This window comes from Lynx canadensis, chromosome B1 (genome assembly GCF_007474595.2).
Source record: "Lynx canadensis isolate LIC74 chromosome B1, mLynCan4.pri.v2, whole genome shotgun sequence".
NCBI classification, from domain to species: Eukaryota; Metazoa; Chordata; class Mammalia; order Carnivora; family Felidae; genus Lynx; species Lynx canadensis.
In genome coordinates this window covers 160,429,397-160,438,162 of record NC_044306.2, presented here as the reverse complement: position 1 = coordinate 160,438,162, position 8,766 = coordinate 160,429,397, and the positions used below count along the sequence as shown (strand labels likewise).

Sequence of the window (8,766 nt, the reverse complement as noted above, 5' to 3'; positions counted from 1 at the left end):
GCATGAAAGTGTTGAATCACTGTATTGTACACCTGAAACTAGTACTATACTGTATGTTAACTAACTGAAATTTGAATTAAAAACAAAAAAACCTGCTGCAAACTTCAGTAATCTAGACAGTGCAATACTAACATAAGGATAGATACATAGATCAATGAAATTGAATTGGGAGTCCAGGAAAAAATGCTTATATTTATGGTCAGTTGATTTTCAACAAGGGTGCCAAGACAATTCAATGGTAATAGAACAGTCTTTTCACCGGATCATTCTGAGACAAATGGATATTGACATGCAAAAGAATGAAGTTGAATGCCAACATCATACCATACACAAATATTAACTCAAAATTGATTAAAGACCTGAATGTAAGAGCTAAAACTATAAAACTCTTTTGGAGCACCTGGATGGCTCAGTCGGTTGAGCATCTGACTTCAACTTAGGTCATGATCTCACGGTTCGTGGGTTCAAGCCCTGCATCGGGCTCTGTGCTGACAGCTCTGAGCCTGCAGCCTTCTTCAGATTCTGTGTCTCCCTCTCTCTCTACCTCCCCCCACTCATGCTCTGTCTCTGTCTCTCTCAAAAATGAATAAACATTTAAAAAAATAAGAAAAAACTTCTAGAAGAAAACAGGTACCTATCTTCATGACCTTGGATTTGGCAATGATTTCTTATATATACAAAAACACAACTACAAAAGAAAAAAATAAATACACTGGCATTCATCAAAATTAAGAACTTTTACCTCCGCTTGAACCAGTTCGAGCCCTGCCAGTTCTGTCATGGCCAACATGGAGCACATCTTCATTTCCATCAAGTCAGTCTGTATGCAGCATAGGCTGGTGGGTAAGATCATCAAGCTCTTCAAGCAGAAGGGATTCCACTTTGTGGCCATGGTGTTCCTTCAAGCCTCTGAGGAAGCAGCATTGCAATGACCTGGAAGATTACCCATTCTTCCCCGGGCTGGTGAAATACATGAACTCAGGACTGGTGGTGACCATGGTCTAGGAGGGCCAAATGTGGTGAAGATGGAGTGAGTGATGCTTAGGGAGACCAATCCAGCAGATTCTAAGCCAGGTACCATTCACAGAGACTTCTGCATTCAAGTGGACAGGAACATCACTCATGGCAAGGATTCAGTAAAAAGTGCTGAGAAAGAAATCAGCCTATGGTTTAAGCCTAAATAATCAGTTGACTACAAGTCTTGTGCTCTTGACTAGATCTATGAATAAGAGGTGGACAAAGCATCAATTCCCTTTGGTACCACTTGGGAGGGAGCTCACACCTGAAGTGTGGAGATTACCTCTTCACATTCAGTGCATTAAAACTTCCTATCCAGAAATGTACCACCCGAGTTCCCTCCTGGATTGAAGGACTTAGTCTCCCAGCTGCTGGAAATGTAGCAAGAAGACAGTGCTCAACTGTCAGCCCTATTTAGGGATTGCCTTTGATGATTAAAACTGCCTTGCCCAAAGTCAGCTTCTTTAAAGGACAGCCCACATTCAATGACTAATCAACACAGGGGTGTAAAGGCCTGACCCCTCATTCCAACTTGGGACAACTCTGCAGAATCATTTCAGACCCAGATCTCCCTGTGGGGTTGGTTTGAAGCCTTTTTCTGTGTCTGCATCACAACTCTATTTCTCCCTTTGTTCAATCCTGCTTCCTTTCCTTCCCTTTCCCAGGTGTTGATCCCAAGACTACTGTGATGTCCTACACACACACACACACACACACACACACACACACACACACACACACAGGCATTAGCATGTGGCCAGTGATGCTTCTTGCCCCTATTGCAAAACATCAAGGGCATTAAGGGATAGGTAGCTGAAGCCTCTAGATTGCAAAGTCAGTGGGACCAAGGTTGTCCTTATAGGATTTTTTCTTTCAATATTCTACCAGTGTATGCTGCATACACACTGGTTCCTTTACCAGTGAGCACATAAATTAAACCAATAACATCACACCCACACTAGAAAGGCAACATTCCTCTTTCAACAACTCTCTTCATGCAGATCCTTATTATCAGGGAAGGGAACACTTTCTTTATTCTTTGGAAAAGAATTCTTTCCTTGTTTGTAAAAGGGAATAAATAAACTCTGCAAGCAGTTGTAGATTCAATGAGTTAGTGTATGTGAAGGCACAGAGCAGTGACTAGCATGTGGTAAGTACTATGCTTACCAAAATAAGAAATGAGAGTATTTCTGCACAGCAACTTCCTTTCTTATCCCAGAAGGACTCCCAGACTTAATGGTTAAAGTTCTGCAGTTTCCCTCTGTGGGAGGAGAGTTGCCTTTGAGACATCATCCTTTGAGACATTTACCTGCATGTGTGGGGGAGGCTCTCTCCCATAAATGTGTTAGAACACTCTCTGTGCTCTATGATAATGCATATTGCATTCCTCCATGATGGGACCTATTACAACACCATCATAGAGGTATGTGCTTTGTGATTTTTGAAAGGGGCGGATTTACAGTACATGAAGTTTCTTAGGCTTATTTGTCCATGAAATCTACCCTCTCCCTTTGTTGTTGAGTCATATCTGGGAACTATTTATTGTACAGTGTCCTATTGAACACATTTTTGGAAACCCTGATCTCTTCAAGGTGATTGTTTTAATCTAGGAGAATATTTCTCCCAAATAACTGCAGGCTAGAAGTTAAACAGAGCCAGTTTGTGGCCATGACGCTAATAGTCATAACTACTCTTTATTGAGCACCTGCTAGGTGCCAGGTATTGTCCTGAGAGCCTTACAAGCATCACCTCATTTTACTCTCTTAACAGTCCTTATAGAGATGGCCATTTTAAAGATGAGGAAATGGAAGAACAAAAAAGTTAAATAGCCTTCCAAGGTCACACAACAAATAGTGGAGCCAAGATTCAAATCCATGACTTGAAAGTCCATGAGTTTCTATTTCTGGCTTGAACATGGTGGTATAAAGGTAGTTTTTCTCTTCTTCTCTTCATTGCAATCAGCCAAAAGCAACAAAGAGTTGGAGAAACAAAGATACAAAATTCTTTTTCTTAGAAAATAGGAGATAGCTAAAACCCCAGGTATCCACTTCATTCAAAGGATTGCCTAAAGCAATAAAGGTTAAGTAAGGGGGCATGTGGGAGCAAGCAGAGAAAAAAACCTACAGCAAGAGAACACAGTGACTGTGTATCTCAGAAAGAGCTGGATGCAACTCTTGAAATAGAAGGAAACCTAACTTGCTTGTTTGCAATATTGGGGCAAGCATGCCTCACTGGTACCAAGAATTTCCCTGGGACCCTGTTTGGTATTAAAAGACAAAGATGAGCCTTCCAAGGAACCAGATGCTAGCCATATTTGTAAGAATTCTGTCTCTGTAGGAGCACAAAAGAGTCTTTGGGTTGCTAGAATTTCACTGCTGCTTACCTTCATTGCTTCGGGAGAAGCAAAACTCAACAAATTCACTTAAAACCCCAAATCAAGAATAACTCCCCTACACAAACTTTCAGCAAAGAGTTCATCAAGACAAAACTCATCTCCTGCAATGATGCAAATTAGAAAATAAACCAGTACAAGGAATTCTTCTACAAAGATCCTCTAAGGAAAAAAAAAAAGTGAAAGAAGGCAAGAAACCAAATGGTAGACAAAGAAAATGCACTGGACTAAGTCTCTGTGAAGCAAATAATAATGGTGATCAAATATTCCATCATGAATCTGTCACACATAATGAAGCAATTGCCTCTATGGAACCAGAACATAAAGCAAACAACGCTAAAACTCAGAAAGGATACCGTGAGATGATAGGATGAAATGAAGTGGCCGAGCTCAGATGTCAGTGCCAGCCCAGAGACAAAGCTCATGCATTCATCTGCATACAGTACTGGTAGAAGCCAAAAAAGATGATGATAGCAAATGCAAACGGTAGGCTTTTCTTGTGAGCAGAGCAGGATTAGAAGGTATATTTGGGACTAGGTGAGCTTACCTCTAGAAATCCAAGGTGGTCTGCTCTCTATAGTTTTTGGTCAGCTTAAGGGCTAACTCTAACTACAACTTTCAACAGATATCATGTATTCATAGATTGTGCCAAAGTCCCTCTTGGCTGTCAAATTGTTGCATGGTGAATTTAATCTAAAAGAATCATTACTGAAGGGTGCCTAGGGGGCTCAGTTGGCTAAGCATCTGCCTTAGGCTCAGGTCATGATCTTGTGGTTCGTGAGTTTGAGCCCTGAATCCGGCTCTGCACTGACAGTGTGGATCCTGCTTGGGATTCTCTTTCTCCTCTCTCTCTCTGCCCCTATCCTGCCTGTGCTCTCTCTCTCTCAGAATAAATAAATGAAAAAAAATTTTAATTAAAAAAAAAAAAAGAACCCTGCCTGGAGTGCCTGGCTGGCTTAGTCAGTAGAGCATGCAACTCTTGATCTAGATCCTGGGGTCTTGAGTTCAAGCCCCACAATGGGCATAGATTACTTGGAAAAAAAAATCATGCCAAGGAATGATTACTATGGGTAAACATAGGAATTCTTAAATCCCTTTACACACACACGTACGATAGACAGATGGATAGATAGACAGTGAGACATAGGTCTTATGTATCCTGTAAACTAAATGCATGGGCCTAGGCCTTTCCACCAGAGACAACAAATAATGCTACTTTTCCTTCTCATTGCCCTATTATCTTAAGCCCTCATTTAGTTTGTCTTTAGGAAATCCAGTTTTGATACTCACCAAATATCATGGAAATTTCTAGGAAATTTTGACTTGCTTCCAAAGTCCATCCCTTGGTCCCACACCTCCTCAGCAATGATCAGTCCATCTCTGAACCATCTTGGGCTACTATTTGCTCTGCCAGATCCTTCCCCCCAAGGGTCCTAAAATGCCCTCCTTCTGGTTGTTACTACTTTCCCTTGAATTGTTTCATCCCAACCAGGCAGAGCCCCATCATTTCTACAGAGTACTAACTGAAACCAGGCTGTGGTGTTTAACAAAGATTTTCTGGAAGCTGGTGGTTAACGAGGGAATTGCAACATAGGCCTAGAATCTTCACAGGCCTTGAGGCTTCCACACAACTCCTTTGTGGAGCACAGCTTTGCTTAAACCCCAGCCTGCAATCATATAGTGAGGCCACTAAACTTTACTTCTCTCCTGACCCCATGAGTGAGTCTTTGGGTACATGTTCTTTGCCAAAAATCCAGGCCAAAGTAGAGGAAGGAACTGCCCCAATTGCACCTGTATAAAGCCCCCTTCCAGCAGCCTTGTCTTATGTTCCAGGACCTACCTTTTCCCCAGACTGATTGACAATAGAAATGTCCCATTACCAACTACAGAGCTAAACTTGCCTCATCTGGGTAAATAGCTTCTTAGGAGGTCCAGGTAATTCAGTATTCTGTAGGATCACAATCTAGCTCCAAGTCAGGCATAACAAACCCAATCCATTTGTCTTTTTATAATCTCCTTTCATTCAAGAGAACAATCCTCCATCTATTTTCAGAGTCTTGTGTCCTGATCGCCTGTTTGCACAGCAATGCACATGCATACCTTTGCCAAACATTAAAAATGACATACTGTCTATCCCTTACACGTGATCATTCATGGCAGTTTAGCTCCTTGAAGCCACACATATCAAAACCATCCATTCTAGAAGATGTGGTGGCCAGTCTCTAAAGATAGGCCTCAAAGAACCATACCTCCTGATATTAAATACTTGTGTAGTCCTCTCTCACATGAAATCTGAGCTAACCCCATGACCCACATATCCAATAGAATGTGCCAGAAGTGACATTGTGCCAAATCTAGGCCTAAGCATACAAAAGACCTAATAGCTTCTACTTGAACTTTTGGAAGCTCTGAGCCACCACATAAGAAGTTAAGCTACCCTCCTGAAGAGACCACATAGAGAGGTCATGCAGATAGAGGTCCCAGCCTTCCAGTCAAATCTGCCAGGGGCTCCAGACATATGAATAATGCCATCTTGAAGGTTCCAGCCAGGTCACTATCTGACTGCAGCTGCTTGAGTGGCACGAAACCATAATTTTTTAGAATGCATTGTTGGGGCGTCTGGGTGGCTCAGTCGGTTAAGGGTCCTACTTCAGCTCAGGTCATGATCTGGCAGTTTGTGAGTTCAAGCCCCATGTCAGGCTCTGTGCAGACCTCTTGGAGCCTGGAGCCTGCTTTGGATTCTGTGTCTCCCTCTCTCTCTACTCCTCCCTGCTGGCACTCTTTCTCTCTCTCAAAAATAAATAAACATTAAAAAAAAGAAAGTGCATTGTTACACAACTATAAATAATTTAAATACAGCCTGTTGCCCTACATGAAATTCACAGAAAAAAAAAAAAAAAAAAGAAAAAGAATAGTTTGCCCCTAAGGAGAACTTTCTACCCCTCATCCTTTATCTGCTTAAGGTTGTAAAAGTGTGTTTTCCTTTTGCTATTTCAGATGTGTTAGGGACAATTTATAATTACAGTTCAAGCCCAAAGTACCCATTATTTTCTTATCCTTCTAGCCATCTCGGTGTGGCTCATAACCTTCACAGGACAGTTTAGCCCTGACATTCGGGTACAGGAAGATCTCTCTCTTCCTTCCATCCTTAACTCCAAAGGTCGAGGCCTTTCTCTATTACAATAAATGAGTTGGTTAAGTTAAACAAACCCACTTATGAAAGAGCATGTATTACATTAAAAGTTTTACAGGTATATCGGAGTACCTGGGTGGCTCAGTTAGTTAAGTGTCTGACCCTTGATTTCAGCTCCGGTCATGATCCCAGGGTTGTGAGATCAAGCCCCACATTGGGCTTTGCACTGTCGGTGCAGAGTCTGCTTAAGATTCTCTCTCTTTCTGTCTTCCCCTCCTTGCTTGCTCACACACTCTCTCTCTCTCTCAAAATAAATAAACATAAAAAAAGTTTTATAAGTATAAAAAAAGAAAGAAAAGAAGTACACATATATGAAATTTGAAAATATTAAGCTAGAGATGTAAGCATGAAATGAGATGTAAATGTAGTAGAATAGAATACATAGTATACCTAAGTGCAGGTTAAAACTTTGTTCTAATCTGACCTTACAACATGGCATTTGGTAAAAGCCAAGTGCACCTTGACCACTGCCTAAGGGAATCATTACTGAATCAATGGTTATATCAGGTGGCTGTCTTGCCTAAAATATGTTCTTGCAACACAGAGCAAGAGGATAGTATTTTATCACCAATTCCCAATTACCCAAAAGCGATAGCAAGGGTATGCCATAGGTTGCTGACAAATTGTCTTCCACTAGTTAGCTCCCTCTCATCAGTCCTCACTTCACTATTTGGTCTTCATAATGGCCTTCTCCTGTTGGCCCACAATTCACAAGGTCTATAGGAAGACAATCTATATCTCTTCGTTCAGTCATCCATTCATTCAACAAATATTCAGTGAGTACTTACTATAGGATAGGTAATCTTCAAAACATTGAAAACAGGGTAAAAACTGAATTCTAGCTGCCTTATCACTGCCACAATAATTACAGAACCACTTTGTAGTTCACAAAGTATATTCAAACACATTATCTCCTCTGATCTGTAAATTGGTGACCAAACACCTCTCAGAGAAGACGAAGCTAATTCTGCCCACTCATCTCTAGGTTGGTAGGATTTGTTTTCAGCACTTCAGCACCATTTAATCAGGGCTATTGTGGCAGTGCATTTCCAAATGTAAATGATGACAGTGACATCTCTGCAGAGAGAGGCCTAATAGTGACATCTCTGCAGAGAGAGGCCTAATAGCAATTTCTTATCAACAAGTGGTCATAAATGTAGGTAATGATGCCATTGCAAAATCACCATTTATAAATAATACAATGCACTGAAAAGCTAAATGCACCTCTGAATAACAGAAATGATGCAAGCTGACATACAGAACTAAATGGACAGTATACTATGATAAGCATTTTATAAATACCTACTTACATCATACTAAAACCCGGGTGGGAAATTGGGGGGGTGGGGAGAGCTATACTCACATGTGTTTCTCTCTGGTTCCTGTGTACTTCTCAGAATTTTCCTCAAAAAGTGGTCAGACAGTTTTATACTACAGGCCTTAGGACAATGTCCAGATTTCTTTAGGTGGACCTGCTAAATTATTGAATAAGTTCAGGCAGGTGATATTACTAAATATTTTATTAGCACCAAGAAAAGCATTTTGCACATGTGGCAATATTTTCTAAAAATAGGTAAGTTCTAGAAGCTTCAGGGCTAAAAAACAATACCATGCAAAGAGTAGTGTGGATTTCTCATATTTAAAATGTGGGCATGAGCATCGTATTTGTTAAAATTTGATTCTTTCAATATGTGAAAAAGAATTTGAACACATTTGATATGGGTGGCTGAATGATAGTGGTCATTTGAAACTTACTCCTCAGAGGTTATATCTAGAGGTCAAGAAATTTAATATCTAGTTTTATTTTTCAGACCATAGTGAAGTTAACAAATGTTGAAAGCTATTAATTTTACAGATGATGGAAAAATGATGAGAAAGAAAATGAGAATGCCCTGTTTCCCTATGACTTCAAAGAATCCGATAGACATAACTTCATTCATCTAAGAAAACAACCCTGCTAATTATATTGTACGTAATTATCTTATTATACATAATAAGATAATCTCATGGTTGCCTGTTTTATAGAAAGAGAATTCAAGCCTTTGGAGAAGAATTGTGCAAAAGTGGAAAAACCAGTAAACCTCTAGATCTTTTCTTTGGCTCAGACTACACCTTCCTTGTAACTTGAGATGCATTTTCCTCCTGATCTAGCTGGTTCAGTGGA

General features: G+C 40.5%; 1 pseudogene; it reads left to right on the top strand.

Moving 5' to 3' along the window:
- Window positions 1-728: 728 nt before the first annotated feature.
- LOC115511610 lies at window positions 729-1,229 on the top strand (annotated as a pseudogene).
- Window positions 1,230-8,766: the final 7,537 nt, after the last annotated feature.